Source organism: Mytilus trossulus, chromosome 3 (assembly GCF_036588685.1).
Source record: "Mytilus trossulus isolate FHL-02 chromosome 3, PNRI_Mtr1.1.1.hap1, whole genome shotgun sequence".
NCBI lineage: Eukaryota > Metazoa > Mollusca > Bivalvia > Mytilida > Mytilidae > Mytilus > Mytilus trossulus.
The window spans coordinates 36304561-36328463 of NC_086375.1; the positions used below are offsets into that span (position 1 = coordinate 36304561).

General features: G+C 33.3%; 1 pseudogene; it reads right to left on the reverse strand.

Moving 5' to 3' along the window:
- Nucleotides 1–872: 872 nt before the first annotated feature.
- On the reverse strand, nucleotides 873–23730 carry LOC134710737 (uncharacterized; annotated as a pseudogene).
- Between the last annotated feature and the right edge of the window lie 173 nt (nucleotides 23731–23903).

Below are 23903 nucleotides of genomic sequence, written 5' to 3' on the forward strand. Positions count from 1 at the left end.
TTGTGTTGTTCAACAATCAGAATTTCAATGGATATCAACTATACTCTTGTATTTGTCGACTTGTTCATTTATAAGGAAGACTTCATACAAGAGCTTTTCATGAAGAACGAACAGACGCCAGTTTTACATGAATAAAGTGTTTTTTCGGTAAGCATACCACATTAAAAAAGAAAAAAGATCAGTTTACTTTGATTCAGAATAAGATGTCCGGGTATGAAATATTATTTTTTAGATATAACAGCTTGTCAAAAATTACATAATAACTGAAGACAACAAATTTTTTGAACCAATTCTAGTGAAGCATAAATAGTTGCCCAATTTTGGTTTTATATAACATATTATTTCTGATTTTAACAATCAGATAATAACTAAGGACAGAAAAAATCCCGTCAGAATAAAGTTATAAGGTATATCCAAACCTCCAAACCAAATCTTTGTATTTATGAAGGAAATAAGTATGGGTTGCTACAAATTTGTGTTACTGAAATACATAACCTACCAAAATATTGATCATAGATTGAATTCTTTTTTTTAAACCGTGTAAAAATTTTCTTAATGTTAAAAATTTTAATTTTACTTTTTACATATCCTTTAGTTTTTTTTCCCGACATTATTTGACGAGTTTCTGTTTTTATAATTATTCAAGCACTCTAAAATTATTATTGGGAATTAATGTTTACATAACATTTCATTGGGACAATGGACACAAATGGATGTCGGGTATACGCGTAGAAGACGACACCCTAAAAGCACAAGAAAAACCAACAAGACAATTAGAAATTAATATACGATCTCAATCTACAATACATGATAATAAATGGTCTGTCAAACCTTGATCCATGTAAAATTGAAAAGAGTAAACAGATACTGTATTCAATGCTTAAAATTGTTTTATTTCATTATAAGTTTCACAACAATATCCAAAATATAAATTAAAGTTAGTAATCACAGTTTGCTTTTTCATGGTAATTCAGAGTAGGAAATGTTTATTCAACATCTATCTTGAACCTGCCATGCGTTTCCTAGAGCGGAAGCGTCGGATGTAATTTGTTTGTTTGGCATGATCATATCATCGAAACGTTCATGGTTCAGAGTACCAAGAAGTCCTCCTGTTTTACCAAAGTACCACTTGCTCAAATCAATGTCGACCATATTAACAGTTGGGTCGGATTTAACTTGGAATCCACGTCCCTCAATGACCACCTTACCATCTTCAGAGAAAACTGCAAATTCTGATGATCTGTAAGGTAGATCCATAACTACACCGTCGACGCTGACCTACAAGAGAGAACGTATGAAACGGTGAATTCCTTTGTTATGTTACAAAATACAATAATGTACATGCAAATGGTAAATGTCTAATTCAGTCATACAGACATGCAAAGTCAACCTGAAAGCCATTTTATTATCTTTTCACTTCTCATACATGAATCACATGTTTAACATTCGCAATTGAGTTTTGCAAAGCATATCCATGATATATATTTGTAGATATACACATAATGTTTGATATTTATGTACACATTCAACTATGTAAATATTCCTGTAGAGAACTATATTTACCTTTCCATTTGGTGATAATTGAACATTTTGTTGGTGAGAAGTCAATATTAACTTCTTCTTTTGTCTGCCCAAATAGTTCATGATGATACTGAAGTTGCCGTCCACAAAATCTCGTGCAAGAACGTAGCTACATCGACCACTGAAGTCAAATTCTTGGCCATCGAAAGTTGTAAAGTGTCGGCCATGTACTTTTGCACTTGCTGTAGAAAATAAAATCAAACATCAAATTATTCTTTTTTTATACCATTTAGAAAATATACAATATAATAAAAAAAAAACTTATACTTGTAGTTTTATGCTACAATATTTTTGTGTGGTCAGTATGAAACATAAATAAAATACTACATTCTAAAAAGAAAACTTAACACATCAGGACTAAAAAACGAAATGCAAAACATGGTTCCCAAAACGCTGCTTGTCTTAATTCAAATCATATCTACTCTTAATTCAATTGTTTATAAGCAAGACACAAAGAAATATAATAAAATGCTTGCAGTTATGTATTTTTTCTCTTGCAATACACTATTTTATTTTACTCAATTATAGATATTTCTTCTATTGAAACAACAAATAAATACATTAAATAAACATGGCAACAAATACAATTTAGACTGGAAATGAGTAATTCGGCAACAAATACAATTTAGACTGGAAATAAGTAATTCGTCAAAGATACAGCAACCCGACCAAAGACTGAAAAACAGTTGAAGGCCACCAAGGGGAAATGATATCATCATTAAATTTCAAACGAAATGAAATATATATACATGCAACCACACATACAAAAATGTTTCGTAAAAGTTCTTATGTGACCATTAGATAAAGCCATTGTGTAATGGAAATATTTTAATTCCAAGGATGAACAGGGATAAGATGTTAGAAATTTTGTTCTTATACAGAAAGGATATTTACATATATTATCATTACATCCTTGTTTTACTTCATGTTACTTGAAATAAATCAATCGAAATTCTCAATACAAAAAAATGAAGATTTTATGTTTACAAACCTGTCCAGGACATGTGTGGTATGTATTCCTCCACAGATCCAAGGAAATTTACTTTTGGAGTTGGAAAGCTCATATCTGGAATGTATTGTCTCAAAGAAATGTCTTTTAGTGAGCTGAGAGTGTGTACATCAACGGGAAGGTACAAATCTACTTCAATATCTCCATTTAGTAAATCGTATTTAATAACTTTGGATTTGAGTACATTTCCGAAAATCTCTTTTAAAACAGACATCTCCTTTGTGGCATCTTTTTTCAATTCATCAAATATTTTGTCAACTAGTGCATTTACGTTTTCTTCAAATTCCCAGTATTTGTATGCAGATGATCCCTTGAAAAGAATATGAAAATCTTATTTTACTTTTAAATATCATATGCATAAACGTTGCAACATATTATACGTTTTTATATTACATATCTTTTTCAGTTTTTCATTTTTGCTTTAGTAATTCATTTCATTGATACTAACACTATTTCCAGTTTGATTTCATATCGGGTCTACTCCAAATATGTATATATCTTTTGAAACATATTCTAAAAAGCAGCCTTACAAATAGATAAACACAAGTTTATACCTACCATGTTGTACATTGGTGTGGGTAACGAGTTTACAAGTCTTTGGTTGATACCCTCTCTGATGTTATATATGCTTGATGTATACTGGTTGGCAACGTTAGACCATTGCTCATTTAATTTCATATTTTTAAGCTTATCCATATAAGAGTTATATTTTGATTTTAAATTGACAACAGTTTGGTGATTTCCAACAGAATTTTGGTAATCTGAAAATATTAGATTTTGTATAAATATTAAAATATATAAGCAAACAATGTAGAAATATCATGTTTGTACTTTCTTTATAAAAACTAATATTTATGTGAATGTATATTAATACTTTTTGTTGTTGAGGATCAGCTGCGTCTAAACAATGTGAAGCTTTTATGATCAAAGAAGCAAGGCTGATAACGCAGTACGCCACTCCCAGATTGTGCCTGCCTGAATCTAGGTAGTTATTTGAAAATTTTGAAATTATTTTACATAAAGGAATTGATCTCTTTTATGACAGCTGTCATTCCTTGTGCCGATTCGGCTTTACTTTAGGCCCATAACGTGATTAATAGATTTATTATTTCTGAACATTTTTGTCATCAAGTCTCACTAAAGACATAAATTGTCAATCTGTGTATCTGATGTAAGGAATTTATGCAGTTTATTGTTTGAATGATTTAAACTTCTATATACAGCAATGCTTATTACAATTTCCGTGTTATTTGATTCTTTATTTAGTTTGTAAGTTGTCCTGAATGTATTTCAATGAACATCAGTATTCAAAGGATAATATTTACCAAGTAATCTCTGATAAGAATTTGTTGAAATGCTGTTCAACTGGCCACCCATGCTTATATAAGTATCTTTTGAGTAGGCATCCAGTCTCTGAAACATAAAGATAACAGTGTAAAATAAAACTTCTGACAATCTGCAGGTAAACCAAATAATTTGTATAGATAGTCGTATTTGCGACATTTTCGAGTAAACAAATATTTAATATCAATTGAATACAGACACTGTGTTTAAAAAGTTACATAAAAGTTAGCGACACATTCCAAATAGTTATAATAAGGAGTGTACACGTGTTACGCTTTACCCTCGTAGCTCTCGAAGGGTGCTCCGAACAATTGAGTGATCACGTAATACATATGTTGACAATTATTCTGGTTGTTCTTAAATGCAGTTAGGAATCAACTGGATTATGTATAAATTTTAAAGTATTTATTCTTAATTGTGATCAGTGAAAGGTTTTCAAATAACATAATGACGGGCGGGCATCATTGAAGAGAAATTTTCGTGCAGTAAATTTGGTACCGTTATAAATAATAATAACCTTTTGTAGTTGTTCAAGACTGGTCATATATTCATCAATTGTGTGTTTGACTGGGCATCTCCCCCAAGCTTCATTTAAGTCTTCCGATAATTCACTGAAAAAATAAAAAAACAAATATGTTGTAACACATGTGGCAGTTTTCTAGCAAATAAAGTTCATATGCTCTCTTCTCTTCTCTCACTGTTGTTGATACTTTAAAGTTTTGGCACAAAATAAAAAATAAAGTGAGATATTAAATTTTCACCGGAAATATTTTAAAAGAAACGTACCCGATTCTGTTCATGGTTGTATCAACTGAATTACAAATGTCTTGAAGGTAAAAGGCATTTTTTGCTTTCAATGTTCTGAGTTCAGACAGTTTATCATTGATGGCATCAGCATAGGACTTGATTTCTTCTGTATAGGCAGCTTGGAATAATCGTCTCTTATATGATATTTCTTTGTTTATTTCACCAGAAGACTCTTCAACGGCCATAGCAGATCGTATTCCATATTCTTCTATTCTTTTTGTTATTTCAGCCTGAAAGTTGAATGAGCTATGTGAAGTTTGGCAATTCTTTAAACGTTTCAATGCATTCAATTATAACATTTAAATTAGATTTTTTGCCATATGATGACGGTTAAAACGGCATTAACAGGAAAAAAACCGAAACGAATGATGTGTATTTGAATACTGAAATTGAAAACTATGAAAAAAAAATCCCCTTTGTAGAAAAAACTGTTTCTATTTTCATTCTGGTGTGATTTTGGGTCGCTCCTTCTTTTCTTGTTAACAACATTTAATTTTGATCTGTCTTTTTTCTGTTTTTAGGTTGGTTGTGGGTTTCTTTTTTAATCTTATGTTTCATGTTTACCCTTGTCATTTACTAAGTCTTATTTCTATGAGAAATAAACTAAACTATGGGAATAATTTATAAGACATTTGCTCTTATGTAGATTTTTCTTTTATTCCTGTTCGCTATCTGTATATAACTGATAGACCCCAAAATTATTACAAAAAATACAAATATACCTTGAGATCACTGATAATTGATGGACGCCAGTGAACACGTGTATGAAGAATCTTAGAAGACTTTAATCGCAGATTGAGCAAGCTGTCTACTGTTTTCTTCTGATTTACATCTCTGAACAGTTCTGCAGATATTCCTTTCTCGTCTGAGAATTTAGCATTCAAATGAAGTGTTGTATCTGGGTTTTCTGAAAATACACAGAAAAAGAGAGTAAGATTAAATGAATTTTCTGGTTTAACGAATATAAGATATCACGTTTACGAGTTCAACTTAAAACTAAATATTTTTCTAGTATCTATCCATTTTGTACACTTTATTTTTTCCTCAATTATGGTATTGGTATTTGATAAGGATTACTTACTGATGTCGTAGTTCATGTTAAAATCCAGACTGCCATCATTAGGATCAACTGTCAGCTCTGTATTGATTGGTTTGGTATCATCATAAAGATTTTTAATTGTCAGTTTGAAAGGTGAAGTCTCAACACGAGCATCTATTTTCATTGTTTTGATTGGAGAACGAACCTGCAGAATAAAAGTCAAACATAAAGAAACGTTAAACATTCTTGTCCACTTTTTACTTTGACCATTCCTTAAAAGAATATACTAAATGACTTTCAGTCAGGTATTTCACTCTATATACGAAACCACACATTCATTAGAACAAATGTTATTTTTATTGATTAACACTTCAATTAAGCCAAAAAATATTTATGAACAAATTTATTTACAAAATATAAAAAAAATATATTAGTTTTGTTTCTTCCATTATTTAACCAGTATGAAAAAAATGAACATAAAAATATTCACATAATAATATATTTCTTGTGTCTTAGTAAGTCAATACCTGTATATTGAGTTGACGTTTGAGTTTATCAATCTCGGTTATTAAGGCGATGTTCTTTGTTTGACGTCTTGCAGTTAGGTATTGAATATCAAAATCAGCTGATAGTTTGTCGTTAGATTTTCCGAAAACTGCTTTTGTTTGGATGTCCACTGTAGTATATGGATGACTGATACCAAGTAAGAACTTGTAATTCTCCCCACGACCTGATACATCTTCTAATTTTGAACTCAAGGTAAAAGTTTTACGAGAATCTTTTGAGTATCTGAATGCAGTACGGCCATCATAAATAACGTTTCCACTTCCAATTAACATTTTGTAATCAAGTTGAAGATCCTTAAAAATATTAAGGACACTTCTTTTAAACTGTATGCATGAGAGAATAAAATAAATTAAACTGTAAATGTTTTTAAAGGATTTTTCTGTGCCTTAGAAATTATTTAATGTTGGTTTGTACCTAGAATATTTGTGCTGTAAGATTATTGTACAAATAGGAAATATTCATATACTAGTAACTTATAATACAGATAATTTCATTACTTATATCATTAGATTTACTGCAGTGCAATAGATACTGAGATGACATCTTTAGTTTAAACAAACGGCAATATTCTCTATGAATCATTTGTATTTCAAAAGCCATTTACCTAATTGAAAATGTGTTTTTTGATAACTTAAATTAATTCATTTCTTTATTCTAATAATAAATATATTTTAATTACCTTGCCGAGACTTGGCATTTCTAAACCTAGTGTTAGTTCATCTCCATCAGATTTGGTCTTAATTACTACTCTTTTGTTTTGGTCTCTTTCTGCATCCCACGAGAAATCAAATACTTGACTGCTTAGTCCATATCCTGATGATACAGTTGACAATACAACTGTTCTAGATGGTAGTTGTAGAGTGTATTTTGCTTGTCCGTTCTTTTCGAATATTTTTTCTATTCCATGTGTTTTGATATCATCTTTCTCTATAAATAGAACCATTGTGGACGATTCATCAGGACGGTGATACGATGCTCCAATGCTGTAAGATTTAGACCCACATACACCTCGATAGCTTGCAATCTGTTTTTTGTCAGACCAATCTGAATTGAATTTAACATCCATTCTGCAACTGCTGTCTCTATCTTGCTTGTTCCAATTTACAAGCATGTATGTTTCTGAGGAAAGCAGTTTATTTAATTCAAACCTCATCTGTTTTGGTTCATTGACATTAATTATAAGTGTTATTTCCTTCCTTTTCTCAGCATCCATTTCAAAATCAACATCGTACAATGCTTCTTTGTTGATTTTCATATTTGTTGCTACTACCAAATTATTTGTTTTGCTACGCCAGTCGTATTTTAAATATCCATAAGCAGTTCGGAGTGCTTCCCAAGGAGTAGACACTGATAGTGAACTGTCTGTCTCCGTGAGAGAAGCATCAATTGTTATTCCGTTGCGCTTAGTCAAAAATGCTTCAATGTGAGATTTCAATTCTCCAAGATTTTTTTCATTTTTCATGGATACCCGTATATTTTGCAAATTATATAATCCAGTTTTAAGTGTTAGAGATCCATCTAATTCATCGAATCTTTGGCTGGTAAGGCGTGCATCAAAGTCAATTTCAGATATGTATGATGCTTGTATATTCAGTGCAGCATGGTATGGTTTTCTAGAGGCAGATGCTTTAATTTGTGTTCTCTCATATCCTTTGATTGGTGTATCAAGATTTATGCTGATTGAGGATGGGGTTTTTTCCATGGCAATAGTTATCTTTTTCTCTCCAATTGCAGCATTTCCGGATAGATAGTAGGTGTCATCTTTCATTTTTATGTCTGCGTTGACCGAATAGTCAATTTCAGGTAGGTAAGATGTCTGTATATTCAGTGCAGCATGGTATGGCTTACTTGATACAGATGCTTTAATCTGTGTTCTCTCGTATCCTTTGATTGGTGTATCAAGATTTATGTTGATTGAGGATGGAGTTTTTTCCATGGCAATAGTTATCTTTTTCTCTCCAATTGCAGCATTTCCGGATAGTGAGTAGGTGTCATCTTTCATTTTCATGTCTGCATTGACGGAATATCTGTTTTGTGGTGTATTCAATGAAATATCGACAATTTCTTGTGTTATCTTGAGATTTCCGTTAATAAGAGGCCTATTTTCATTGAGCGCCAAAGATGCAGATGAAGTGAGACTGTCTGCTTTGAAATCATGACGATATCTACCTTCAAGTTTTCTGTCGGGTGCATATTGAAGACTTCCGGTTGTTGCGAAAGACTTCATAGATCCAGTTTGTTCAATCTTGATATTCACAACTCTTAGTTTCTCAAATGGTGTTTTTAAGGTAAGTGAACCCTCGTTAGATGGATAACGTTTATAGGATGCATCGGCTTTGATTGTCTGGTCGTCATATTTTGCCTCAATGCTTGTTTTAAAATTTGAAATGTAACCATCATGTAAAAATTTAAGTTGAGACGATTTTACATTTCCAGAAAAAGTGGTTTTGAGTGTTGTGACGAAGTCTATCGACTTTACTCCTAGTCTGACGGTGGTAATTTCTTCAATTCCATTCAATTTACCAATGGATGACTTTACTGTTGTTCCGAATGAATATTGATTTCCATTTACGTCATACTCTATTTTTATGTCTTCTAGAATAGGTGTTGATAGCAGCATGTTCCCTTTGAATACTTGTGAGGACCACTCATGGTTTACTTCTCCACTCACTTTTTCATTTCCGTAGCTAACGGAAGATTCGTATCTGAACGCATGCAGACCTCCATTTCCGTTTATAATCACCTCGAAATCTTCAGTTAGTGGTGTTGTTATACACAGTTCGATTTTTAAACCATTTGATGTATCAATTTTGCCATTAAGTTGAGTTCTATGTTTTCCAATTTTTGTAACTGCCTTTCCAGAAATGAGAGATTGCACGTTTGAAAATTTAAGTAGAGCTGTATTTCTTTCATATCCAGAAAACGGTGTCTCCAACGTAATATCAAGTCCACTAGAAATATCAAAATTAGTTTTTGAGTTGATTTCTTTGTCATTTAGGGTTAATTTGATATTTGAACGGAAGTTTTTCAAAGTACCTCTGAATTCGTGAGAAACTGATGCTTTCATGTTTCTGATAGGTGATTGTATGTCAATCTCTATTTCTAAACCATTTGGTAAATCTAGATTGAAATTTGATAAAAGTTCATGTTTTTCTTCACCATATTGAATCCCAGCCTTAGTTTTCAAGTTTTCAATTTTTCCATCGAAGGAAACTTCTATCTGAATATCCTTAGATATTGGCGATTGAAGGACCACATTTGCAGATACTTTTGAGGTAGTGTCCATATTGACAGTTAAAGCAGATATTTTATCATTGTATTGAACTTCACCAGATACGTGGAATTGTTTTAATGTGCCAGTACGTTTAAGTGTCGAAATAATTTCGTGTTGTTTACTTCCGCTGTAGGTTGCACTAGCTTGTGATCTGAGCTCAGATGAAGTGCCTTCATGGTCAAGGAAGATTTCCATATCATCAGTGAATGGTGTTGACATACGTGCCTCTAATTCAATTCCACTAGTAAAGTCGGTTTTAGCTGAAGTGGTGAATTTCTTTCCGTTATATGTAGCATCTCCTGATAACTGGAATTTCTGTAGTTTACCAGACCCTCCAAATGTTATGACGGCCTCATGTTGTTTAGAACCGCTATATGAAATATCAGCTTGTGACTTAAAATTACTAGCAGAGCCCTTATGGTCAATTATAATTTCTATGTCGTTGGTAAATGGAGTTTTCAAAGTACCCTTTGTCTTAATACCGTCTGTGTAGTCAAATTGTAGTTCTGATGACACTTTCTTGGTATTATAAGATGCTTCGCCGAAAGTTCTGAAATTTATCATGTCTCCATTATGCTCAAATGCAACATAAACCTCATGTTCTTTCTTTCCGCTGATGGTTATTTCTCCCTTCGTATTAAAGTTCAACAATTCCCCTCTATGTTCTACTTCCATTTCAAAATCTTTTGTGTATGGACTTTTTATTTCAATCCTGCCTTTTCTTCCTGTAGATTTTTCTAATGTTACTTCTACTGATGCTATCTTAGTATTGTATGACAATTCTACAAATACTCTCTTTTTACCATTCTGGAGTACAATATTGGCTTCATGCTGTTTTCTACCATTGTAACCGATCTCTCCGTGACTGATGAAATTATGTAGAGTCCCTTGGTGAGAGAAAGAAACTGTTATATCATCAGTGAAAGGCGTTCTTAAAGTTACTGTTCCCTCTGGATCGTTCAATATATCCAAATTCACATCACAGGAAATTGTTTTTCTGTTGTAAGTAAGTGATCCCGACGACTGGAATTTTTTTAATTCGCCTTCAAATTTGAAATCTGTTATAACTTCATACATTCTAGAGTCTCCATACGTCACATCAAATTGATTTTTAAAATCAACCAATTGACCATTGTGTGAAAATGATGCAAGAAGGGGTTTGGTCAGAGGAGTGTTCAATGAAACTGTTGATTGGACTCCATTTGTACTATCAAATAATACTGATCCAGTAACTCTCTTTGTATTGTAAACAATATTGGAGCTGGTGGAAAATTTCTTAAGTGATCCATCGTGACTAAAGGTAGCAGAAATGTCATGTTGTTTGCGACCACTGTATGTGAGAGCAGCCTGCGTTTTAAAGTTCAAAGGTTGTCCACTGTGGCCGATTGAAAGAACGATATCTTCTGTGAAAGGTGTCTTTACTATTGCTTTTCCTTCAATATTCAAGTTTGATTCAAGACTGACTTGGACAGATGCTGTTTTTGTGTTGTATGTGATATCAGCAGAAGTTGTAAATGCTTTCAGTACACCAGTATGTTTGAAGTTAACAAGGACTGCATGTTGTTGGGCACCACTGTATGTAAGCCCAGCCTGAGTTTTAAAGTTCAAAGGATGTCCATTGTGACCGAAAGACAGAACAATGTCATCCATGAAAGGTGTTTTTAGAGTTGCTTTTCCTTCAATGTTCACATTTGAGTCGAAACTAACTTGAACAGCTGATTTCTTTGTGTTGTATGTCACATCAGCAGAGGTTGTAAATGCTTTCAGTGGGCCAGCATGATGAAAGTTAGCAAGAACTGCATGTTGTTTGGTACCACTGTATGTTAATTCAGCTTGTGTTTGGAAGCGATATGTGTTTCCTTGTTCATTGTTGTTGTTGAACATAAGTGAAATTGATACTGGTTCACTTATTGGCGTTTCAATGTGTCCAGTTGCTTCAATCCTTTCTTGTATTCCTTTTGGTGCGCTGAACGAAAATTTTCCCGAAACCTTTTTCTTATTGTACGCACCGTCAAAATTTGTTCTCCATGCTTTGATTGAGCCTTCAGCATTGAAAGAAATTTCAAGTTCGTGTTGTTTCTGTCCACTGTAAGTAAGCTGAGATACGGATGTAAAGTCCACCAATTTTCCTGTGGTTTCAGTACTTATGACTACATCACGGGAAAAGGGAGATTTCAAGAAGCCGTTCATTCTAATATCTCTTAACACATCCACTGATACCTGGGCAGTCCCTGTCTTGTAACCGTAACTTAATTCCCCATTAGAAACGAACCGTCTTAGTTCTCCTTCGTGATTTACCTTAAGAGTGATATCTTCAGAGTATGGCGTTTTTATGAATGCCCTTGCATTCAAACCGCTAGAAGTTCTCAGTGTTAGCTGTCCTTCTGATCTCTTTCCATCTTGTACATATTCACCTGAACATTCAAAATCTCTCAGCTGTCCAGAATGTTTAAATGACATTTCTGCACTACGGATCATTTTGTATGGAGTAGTAAGTGTTGCTCTTCCTTGAATTCCATTATTGCTTGAAAATTTGACTATTCCATTGGTCTTTTGAGAATTGATGTCTATATCTGCTGTGCTCTCGAAGTCATTTAGTTGCCCTTTATGGTTAATATTGAGTTCTCCTGACCTTAAAATATCGAATGGTGTTTTCATGTTTAGTCGAACTGAAAGGTCTTCGTCAGTACTAAGATTAAGATCTGCTTGAGCTGATTCTTTTCCATATGCCCCTTTGATGTTTGAAACGCATCGTCGAAGGTTCCCGCTATGTTCAAATGATATTGACATGTCCGGTGTAAATAAGGATATGAAGGTAGCTTCTCCGTTCATTTTTGGTTCGTTTTGATACGAAATTCTGCTATTCAGAATATCTTTTCTTCCATATGTTAACGAAACTTGGTTGTTGAGTGATGACTCAAAACTATGCGAAACGTCAAATTGACTTCTTTTTTTCTGGAAGAGAGTTTCTAGTCGTGAGGCAAAATTATTGGAAGTTCCTGAGTGTGAAAGTTTGGCTGTCATTTCTTCATATTCCTGGAATGGCGTCTTTATATCAACAGAAACAGTTAATCGGTCATTTTTGCTGACTAATGCATCTAGTGTTATAGTTTTAGAATCAGAGTAAGTTATTTCAGCTTGAGTACGGAAGTTACTTAGTGGGCCATCGTGACTGAGTAACGCCTTAAGATTGCCATAATTTTTCACCGGTGTTTGAAGAGTTGCAGATAGAATCAATGGTTGAGATGTAAATTGCAAGTCACCAATAATGTCTTTTTTGTTCTTTGAAACTTCCAGATGACATTTAAAGTTAGAAAGTTGACCATTGTGTGTAAAGCCGGCTCTCATCTTTTCATATCCGTCATGAGGTGTGTTGACAGTAAGCTCTGTTACTAGTTTTGGATCAACCGTTGATTTAACATTAGCACCCCAAACTTGTTTCCCGATTTTCAATTCCGACTGACATTTGAAGTCCCGTAAATTCCCGTCGTGTGTTACAAAAGCGGACATTTTTCTGATGCTCTTGAATGGTGTGGATATTGAAACGTCTGCCTTCAGATTTTTTATAAAGTTGAATGTCAGGTCTCCTTCAATTTCCTCCTTCTTTCCCCAGCCAATCTTTGCTTTTGTCTTGAAACTTGTACTTTTGCCTTTGTGTACAAAGAGAACTGTGATATCATCCATGATGGGAGATGCAACCTTTAATGTTCCTTTCATTCTTTTAGCATTTGTCATTTCTATGTCTACATTGATTGGCTTATTCTTTCCGTATTTTATGAGAATGTTAGAATTAATGCTTTTTCTATTTCCACTGTGAGAGAAGGAAGCAATGGTATCTTCAACAAGAGATGACTTCATAGTGAAGGAACCTTGGAGACTCTTTCCATTATGGTAACTGATATCAAGTTGATGTTTGCCATTTTTGTCATACTGTAAGTAAGCCCCAGATAAGAATTGATTCCATGTACCTTTGTGGCTCAAGGTAGCGGTTACTGGATGGTAATTAGGAAGACGTATTGTGACTGCAGCTTGGTAGTTTTTGTTGTATTCAACAGCAAGCTCGGCATAGTAAGATTTTCCCTCTGGATACTCCATCTCAACTTTCGTAATGCATCCTTTGACGGTAGGTTCGTGTGTTATACTGGCTGTTAAACGTTGTAATTTTTCAAAAGGAGTTGCAATACTGACATCAGCACTTAGCCTTTGTCCATCTAAAAGGGTTCTTGATGTCAATGATACGATCTTTCCTGGTAAGTATTCAACCTTGATATCGGTTCTCGATTTGTCATTCTCATGGCGGTTTGAGAAGGTTATTTCACTGGCTGGAAGTTGTGGGTATTGAGTTTCGAGTCTTACATTACCAGACACACCACCAATTCTGTTAAATGTAGACTTTAGTTGAATTCTTCTTACAATTGGTTGTAGTTCAAAGCTGGCAGTGGAGGTCATTGCCTTCGTATTTCCTTTAAATTCCATCTCTGTTCTAAGTCTTCTAAATGATTCAAATGGTGTAGATAATGTAACCAAAACATATTTCTGAGATCCGGTTTTCAATCGTCCTTCTATTGCAACCATTTGTTCGCCTTTCAGTAAGAGATTTCCGGTAGCAATAAGTTCACCATTTTCAGTTTTAAGATGACCTTCACTTGTAAAAAGGTTTTTGCTATTGTGGCTCATCGAGAGAATGGTGTCCATGGAACTGTCTCTATGCAAATGACTAACCATAAGTTGTCCTTTTCCAAATGGAGTTGTGGAAGTCAATGTATACTGAACGGATGCTTCTTTCCATGCAATATTATGTCTGCCCTTAATGTTAAAACCATAATGCTCTCCATTAATGTTGGTTGTGATCACTGTTGTGATATCATTGAGTGTATTACTGTGTTGCCATGTAGAATCGTATTGGCTTGTTGGTGAAGAAAGAGCTATTTTACCGCTCTGCTGAATCATAAGACCGGCTCTATCATGTGTGAGTTTACCTTTGTATCTGTATTCATTTCCATTAATATTAAGAACTAGGCTGTTTTCGTTAGTTGTATCCTTACTTTGATGACTAAGATCTAAAGATACGGTTTGGATGGATCGAAAGTTAGATTTGACACCAGCATGTCCCAAGTATATGTTGTTTTCTTTCTTTGCAGATGCATCAACCCGTATAAAATTCTTGTTTACCTGAACAGTTACAAGGGACTTCAAGGAGTCTTTAGCATCATGGGAAATTTCTAGGGACGAGGTTTCAAATTTATTAAATGGTGTCTTGATGTTTAAAGATCCTTGTAATTGACGAATGCTCACTGTTTTTTTCAGGGAAAAGGCAGCCGATATTTGGTTATCTGGTTTCCAGTTGACATCAAAGTTTGTTTTATATTCGCTTGGGTCTGACAAATGGTTCATGCCAAGTTTAACATATCTTAATCCTTTTGCTGCAGTATGTACTGTTAAGCTGCCATCGATTTTGACTTGATCGTTACCATTTTTTTGTTTCAAAGATGCGTCAACAGATAGTTGTTCTTTTCCGTCAGATTTTATGTCAAAATGTGCATTTTCGTTTTTGCGATTTATGTTGATTTTGTTATTTTGCAGTGGACTTTGGAATACAAGGCTTGCATCAATATCTTGAATGTTGTTGTATGTGAGTTGAGTGTCAACAAATATGTGTTTGTCCTTGTCTGCATTCGCATCCCATTGAATGTCCAAATGTCCAACATAGATCGGTCCCTTCTTCTTTGCTTCAAATTCACCTTTGACTTTTCTTGAAGGCACAGACACATCACCAGAAAGTCGTAAAAGTGCTGCTTTTTTGTATTGAGAACCAAATTCTACCGAATAGTTATTATTTAGTCGAGATTTGACACGGAAGTTTCTTGGATCTAGGTTGAGCAGTGCTTCAAGATGGACTGGCTTCTGTCCAGACATACTTATATCAGAGCTGACGTCATACTCTTCATCAGCAAGTTTAAGATCACTTACAACTTTTGTTTTGTGTCCAGCAATGTTTGAAATCAACTCATTGGTATATCTCCTTTTGTTCTTCTGTTCAAAATTGTTCGCAATAGAAAAGTCTTTATCATTCCATTTCAGACTTACATCCCCAGTTAAGGATGTAAATTTTTTGGACTTGTTCTTCATTACCAATGCAGCAGATACTGATTGCTTCTTGCCGTATGATAACCCAAAATTAGAATTAATACTCTTTGGATTGTGAGAATGCTTTCCTTTCAGTTTAAGATCTAATCCCTGAAAACAGCAATATGATAATGTCATTATTTCTAAACTTTCTCATACTATCTTTAAATGTTGAAAGCACGTGGTTTTCTATTATTCCACCATTATCAGAATTTAAAAAAATGTATATATACAATGTTATGTAACATATCGATTATCAAATAATTTCAATCCAGTAAACTCATGTATAATGAGTAACTCGCATTTAGAAGTATAGTCCCGTTAGTCCTTTTGGTCTTGGAGGTCCTGCGCTTTACCAATACATTTTTTTTCATATTTACATAACCGCTATCAGTGAGGCATGACTCTGATTTATTAACCGGTAAGTAATTAAAGTGTACTTTAAAAGTGTCAGGAAACTGTAATTACGTTGTTGCCAATTGTAACTGCTGTCTCTCATAACCGTTTTTTTTGGGGTTTTTTCTTAAATTAAACAGTTTTCATTTTTTATTTTCACGCTTTGTCCTGTCAGTTGCTAAATAGAGACTCTGATGAATTGTTGTTGCATTTGTAATCATATCGCATCTCCTTATTTTACATTGATATAATATTTTCCATAAAGCATTGCCCTCTTTATTTTTAGACCAGCATATACTTAAATGAATGTATACTATCTTAATCAAAAAGAATGATAATGGAGAGAAAAAATAAACATCTTATGGTATATATGTTATGGTTTTCTTACCAGAGCCAGATGTCTAATATCACCAGTTATATCTAATTCAGATTTCTTCCATCCCAGTTCGTGACGTACTAATGATGTAACAAAGATACGCTTGTTTTCATCCTTTGGTTTTGCACCATATCTAAGATCAAAGTTCACTTTTGTCAATCTAGCTTTGTTGTTATGTCTGTGTTGATAACAACATTGTAGTCAGCATTCTTCTTGAAAGTTAAAGATCTGTAAATATAGAAAACAATATCATTCCATATTTTTTTCTTCAAATTTAATAATTGCATTCCTAGAATTAGATTCTGAGTACCACTGACTGACTATACATCATTTACTAATTGCAGTTTTGATGTAAAACATAGAATTATGTATCTCCAACCAAACTTAAACTATAGTTGAAAGGGGCTTTATATTTGCACTCAGTATGTCAGTCTGTCCATTTGTGGTTGAAATTTACAAGACATATATAGCTTGTTGAATATTATGTGTTAATTAAACCTTAAGGTTTTACGGTGAAGCATATTAATATAGTAATTGATAATTGTCAAAATTTTAACAAACATTTCGGACAGACTCACTACATTATCCGAATATTCAGCGATATTAGAGAATTCTCATTCGGATAGAATCAGTTACATGGAAGCTAAATAAAATGTACCACTAAAAATGTAAACTTTCATAGCATTTCTATATGTATACATACCCTTTGCCAGCCAATGACCAGACACTCTTGGTGAAACCATAATTGATTTTACTGTTGACTGTTATTTTGTCCCTGCTGATTCTTGGAATAACGTAATCTAGATTAACTCTGGTAATTACAGCAGTTTTCTGAAGTACAATATTTGAAGTTCCTTTTGCTCTTAGAAGTGGAGTTCTGATGTCAACTTTTGACTGATACCTGGCGTTTGATTTCCTTAAAGTTCTCGTTAGTTTTGCTAAAACAGAAATTAAAAAATTCTATGTTAAATACTTCTCTATGGGATAGCTACACTATTTCCAATAGTTATTTGCTACGATATCTGGGGCTCTTATATTGCACTAAACATTGTATTTAAAAGATTGATTAAAAATATAAGAAGATATATGCTTTATGTAATTGAGACTTTATTTATATTGGTTTAAGTTTTGACTTTAATAGATTATAAAAAAACTTACTAAACACTTTTACGGTTTTATCCAAAAGCCTGTCAAGTGTTATGTCCACCAAAATAAGAGAACCACTTTTATATTCCATTGATCCTCCAAGGGCTGTGACTTCCTCCTTTGGTGTACGGATGGACAAATAAGGCATCAACTTTGTTGCTTTCTTTGTTTGTGTATTCTGCAATCTGCTTTCAAAACTATAATCCTTCCCAGGTTCAAAGGAGATGGATGTTTTTATAGAAGACATTGCTTTCTTTGAAATCAGGTTTACTGTAAAATACATATCAATTTATTCTAATATAACGTTAGTCGTGGTCTATGTTATATCTATCCACTTTTATTTTCCATAAGTCATTGATAGTATAGCTACTTTGACACGAACTTGATACATTATGTATTGAACAATTTAAAGTTTGATTATTGCATTAACTTCAATTTTACAAGGGTATCACCAGCCCAGTAGTCAGCACTTCGGTGTTGACATGAATATCAATAATGTGGTCATTTTTATAAATTTCCTGTATACAAAACTTTGATTTTTTCGAAACCTAAGGACTTTCTTATACCAGGCATAGATTACCTTAGCCGTATTTGGCACAACTTTTTGGAATTTTTGATCCCTAATGCTCTTCAACGTTGCACTTGTTTGGCTGTATGAATATTTTGATATGAGCGTCACTGATGAGTCTTATGTAGACGAAACACGCGTCTGGCGTACTAAATTATAATCCTGGTACCTTTGATAACTATTAACACCACTGGGTCGATGCCACTGCTGGTGGACGTTTCGTCCCCGAGGGTATCACCAGCCCAGTAGTCAGCACTTCGGTGTTGACATGAATATCAATAATGTGGTCATTTTTATAAATTCCTGTATACAAAACTTTGAATTTTTCGAAACCTAAGGACTTTCTTATACCAGGCATAGATTACCTTAGCCGTATTTGGCACAACTTTTTGGAATTTTTGATCCCTAATGCTCTTCAACTTTTCACTTGTTTGGCTGTATGAATATTTTGATATGAGCGTCACTGATGAGTCTTATGTAGACGAAACGCGCGTCTGGGGTACTAAATTATAATCCTGGTACCTTTGATAACTATTACAACAGTTAAGGTACAACTGCACACATAATGTTTGGCCATAATATATATTTACGGTTAACCCATAACCTACCTTTTGACTGAATGGGTTGCTTAGATAGCCCCTTTACGGTCAATTCACCATTGAAACTTTTGCCGACAACATACTCTACAGAACTGCTGAGTCTGATATTGTCCATATTTGGTATGATGATTTCAATGTATGGATTGTAAGTATAAAGCTGTCCTTTCCTTATTCTGATCCATTCTCCAGTCACAGAGTATTCATCTTTGTCGTCGATAACAATTCTTCCGGCCACTTGTTTCTGTTGATTGTCCCCAACCAATGCTCCTAAACATTTCAATCTTATTTAATGTTTGGTTTGATTTCGTAAATATTCATATCTTATTTGTGTAATTTTCTCTTTATCTTTATCTTTAAGAAAAATCAGTAATCAGTTTTTTATATAACAGTTCTTCAAAATAGAAGAAATATCTTTACATTGAAGGAAATATTTTAAGCACAAAATTTAAGCAGAAATTAAAACGGTTGATGTCTTTCCTATAATGTCATTTATTTACCTCTAACTGAAACTCTCTTCCATGGTGAGATCATGCTTATTTCAAGCAGAGGGTCAGATCGAACAAGACAATCAAAACTCAATTCACGGTCTACCTTAGAGCCTGGGGTGCTAAAGGCTACTCTAGCTCTAGCCTCTTGTTTATCCTGTAATAAAACGTAGAAGTTATATAGTGTATTTATTCATTACATCAATTCCCTTTCTGCCCTTGACACAACTAAAAACAAAATATTTGCGTTTTGATTCCTGTATTGTTCATTTGAAAGTTTGAGTCAGACATTCAGTATTAAAATGATAACACTTTAAGTAAATGTCTCAGACAGACCATAGCGATGGAAGAAACTCTTCATGCTTTGTCGAAGAATGTTTGTGAACATCAATGGGAGGTAATAGAAACAAAACATTATTACAGTATTATTAAAGTATTTTAACATATATGAAAAATTTAATGGGTTAATGAATAGTTTGCAAACTTTTTTTGAGAGCTTTTCACTTGTTTCTTTGAAGTTTTTAATTAAACCACGTGTTTGCTGAATTCTTTAATGTGTTTGATTTCCTCGTTTGATACTGCCTTATTAGGTATAATTACCTCAATTGAATTAAAGAGATAGATCAGTGTTCAAAAACTCAGGTCTTATTTTAAGTATTGTTATGGCATTACCTTCACAAATTTGTATTCCATGTTGTAACTTTCATGTGTGTCACGTTTTAGAAGAGTGAGTCCAGCACTAACTGGTCCTGTCATTGGAAAGTATGGAGCATCGGCTACCAATGATGCGTTTGGATACTGAAGTTCAGCACAGAGTTCCAGTCCGGTAATCTTGGCAAGTTTGTCTCCAGAACATACTTTCTTAGTCTGTCTGTTAGCAGTAATCATTTTCTGTTCTCTCTCGGATTCACGATGGACAGTGAAGAAAGCAGTCCTGTTGATAATAGTCACTTTCTTTAAATTATGTTATATTGAGTTTCATTCCCAACTTATACCTATTACATTGGGTATCTTTGATGACTATTTATATTAAATTAAGACAAGCACTCTAAGACTATTACTTATTTAGAATTCCATAATTGATAACTTAACAATTATTTGTTTTAACAAAGTATTTAATTTCCATTGTTGTATTTAGAAATAAGAAAAATAATAATAGAATGTTTTCAAAACTATAATATATTATAAAATATTGAAAATATTACATACTTGACATTGAAAACTTCCATTTTATCAAATGGTGTTTTGATCTGTGCACTTAGTACTTTTCCATTTTTCAGTTCTACGTGTCCTTCGAGGAAAGAGGAGGAATGCATAGTGGAAACCATCTTCATTCCACTTTTTGTTACAAAGGCATCTACGCTCATCATACTGTTGATCTGGACAGCGCCACTGTGGAAACATTGAAATATCAGCGTTTAGGATCTTCGACATTAAAAGTAAAATCACAAAAATATTGAACTTAAACGAAAATGCACTTTCACTGAATAATATACTTTACTAAAATGAAATGAATCTAACGAAGACTGATTATTTTGTATAAATAAAAAAGTATTGTCAAACAGTTATTGAAAAATACATACTAAAATTGAAAATGGAAATGGAAAATGTGTCAAAACAACAAAACAACAAACAACAGCAGAAGGTCACCAACAGGTCTTATATCAATATACTATATTAGAGTACATAAGCACAACAAAAATTATGTTGGAGGTGGTTATGGTAGATTTTTATGGTTATAATATACTTTTAATTGCTCTTAAATATTTGTTGACTACAAGTGTTCACATTGATATTAACTGTCCCCATAAGCAACACGTTCCAATAGATATGACCAACTGGTTGTGTTAAGTACCGTACAAAACTTTTCCTATTAAACCAAGTTATTTCATTTGATTTCGTCTGCAGATTGTTTCCAATCTTTTAATATTCTAGTAATACTTTACTAACCTTGGTTTCATATATCCATCCAAAGAAAGACTTGGTGATCTGTCTGTTATTTTTGTCAAATCCATTTTACCAGAGGCACGAAGATCAACGGTAGCTGATCCATCAATGGTCAAATTTAATGGGAAGCCAGCCATTGTTGGAATGATGATACTGCTATCCAAGAATACGTAGCTCTGTGTGAAGGAGTATTCTTGTTTCTTGGCAAGAGCCGTAAGAATGTCCAGAATATTTATTGATTTACCATCCGTGATATCACTTAGTCCGGTGAATCTTGTAAACAGTAGCTCATTTCCAAAAACTCTCATGTACAGATCTCCTTTTAATGATTCAGATTCTGTGTCAAACTACAATAGCAAATTGATCTTAAGTAATAAGGTAAAACAGACTTATTTGGTCTCTTATGGTAAGTTATCTCATACCACATCTTTTATATTAAATTGATACAATTCATATCATACAAACCAAGCTTAAAAAGATTATAAACTTTGCACTATTTATCTACAAAAGATTTTCTTAAATTTGTATCCCAAAACGATATTTGAAATATTAAGGTTACATTAAATCTGTGGCACATTTTTAGACTGGATGTTTAACATTATATTAATGATAAAATTTACCTGTCTGTCAATGTCTTCCATTTTAGTATTACTGATTCCTTTTATGTTCTGTTTTGTGACTTCTTTGACATCATTCTCCTGGAAGTATCCGTTAGGTCCAAAGTAAGATTCAAGAAAATATTCAAGGCCCTCCATTCGTCCACCGATTTCTAACAGGTTGACGGAATGTCCAAAAAGGTCGAATGTTATGTTAGTCATGGCAGATCTTGGTAAGAAAGATTTTGAAGACCACACAACATTGCTGTCAATAGAAGCTCCAGTATTTAGTTTCTCAAGGAAGAAGGAGCCTTCGTAGTTTGTGGAATATTTCAGTTTTTCAAGATCGAATTCTTTCTTCAGCGCCTGGTCGTTGATGATATTCTTTATTTCTTGTTTCAGTGGACTTGAAGTCTCCATTAAATTTGTTAAATGAGACCATACATAAGAACCAACTTGGTTGACCTCTTCTGATTCAAGTACATTTCTAACACGAGACAGGACATTATCTGAAGGGCATGTCATAAGAGCCTGGTAAGAAGCAATTCTCAATTCGGAATCCTCGTCTTTGTTCCTGAGGATTGCCATGACGTCGTCTCGCTGCAATAGAGAACGCAATTTATATATTCATTATTATAGACATTGTAGTTCACAATGTATGATGCTATACACAAGAATAAATTTTGTTATTTGATTTTGCCATGTGATTATGGACTTTCCGTATTGATTTTCCTCTAAGTTCAGTTTTTTTGTGATTTTACTTTTTTCTGTATAACTATTAGTATTATTGACTTTTATCATTTTATGATTCATTTACACTGAAAATGAAATACAATTTTTTAGGTAGACTCAATATGGACATTATACAAAATTACAAATTGAAAACTTACGCTGATTGCACATGGCATACGACGGAAGGCTTGTATAGCGGAAAGGCGGACTTCAGTGGGATTCTCTCTCTTGGTCATACAGTTAGAGATGGTGCTAATGGAATTACTAACAAATCCAGCATTTCCAAGTGATCTTAGACTACGGATCACCTAAAAAAAGTTTTAAATTAATCTTAAATGATACATGAACTTTCTTTAACCAATACAAAACAAAACATACTTCACACTTATGATTTAATCAACTATAGCATCTTTTTATTATTATAAAGTCATATAAAACTTAAATATTTAACAAAATCGTAATTCCCCAAGAATAGAAGATTGTGTTTTTAGTCAGTATTTGAAATATTAATTTTTAATTCAAAGCAAAAAAAGTTCCATATAGGTAAATCATACATTAAATAAGGTCAGATGTCACCATTATATTTCACATACCTTGCCAAGATTGTTTTTGTCTACGTAACATCCAACACCAATCTTGTCTTCTATAGAAGCAACAATACTTGCGATGTCCACATCATTTTCACATTCATTTGTCTTGCAGTAGGCATATACGAGTGAAGAAACACCCAGCATAGCCTCTTCATTGTCCTCAGATGATATGAGTGGCTGTTCATAAATGAAAAAAGGAAAACAGGGTAAAAACCAGTATGAGCATGTCTACATACTATTATGTTCTTGAGACAAAGTTTTTAATTTTAAAGTGATGAGTTTAATTATGTTGACCTTCAATGATAGAGGTATTTTTTTATTACAAGATTGCAATATGGTGCTTAATTTTGACAAATTATTTTGTTTATGAAATTCAACTATATTCAAAGTTTGATTGAACGCCGGAAAATTGAATACATTAAGTCACATCTGAAGTAACAGATATTTTTTCAAACAAACATAAGACCTACTTTGACTTCATTCAGCATTTCTTTTGTCGGGTCTTTGATGAATAATAAAGTTGTTAGCCACATATTTGCATCGATTCCACGAACTTCTTTCTTGTTAATCAAATTATTAATCAGTCTCAGGGCTTTTGTTCCAAGCATTGGAACGGCATCAAGGAAGAATTTTCTACAAAGCAAATATTAAAATTTTCATCAATACCAATAAAAATTCATCCTTTCAAAATGTATTTAGAATTCTAAAGCTTCAGATACAA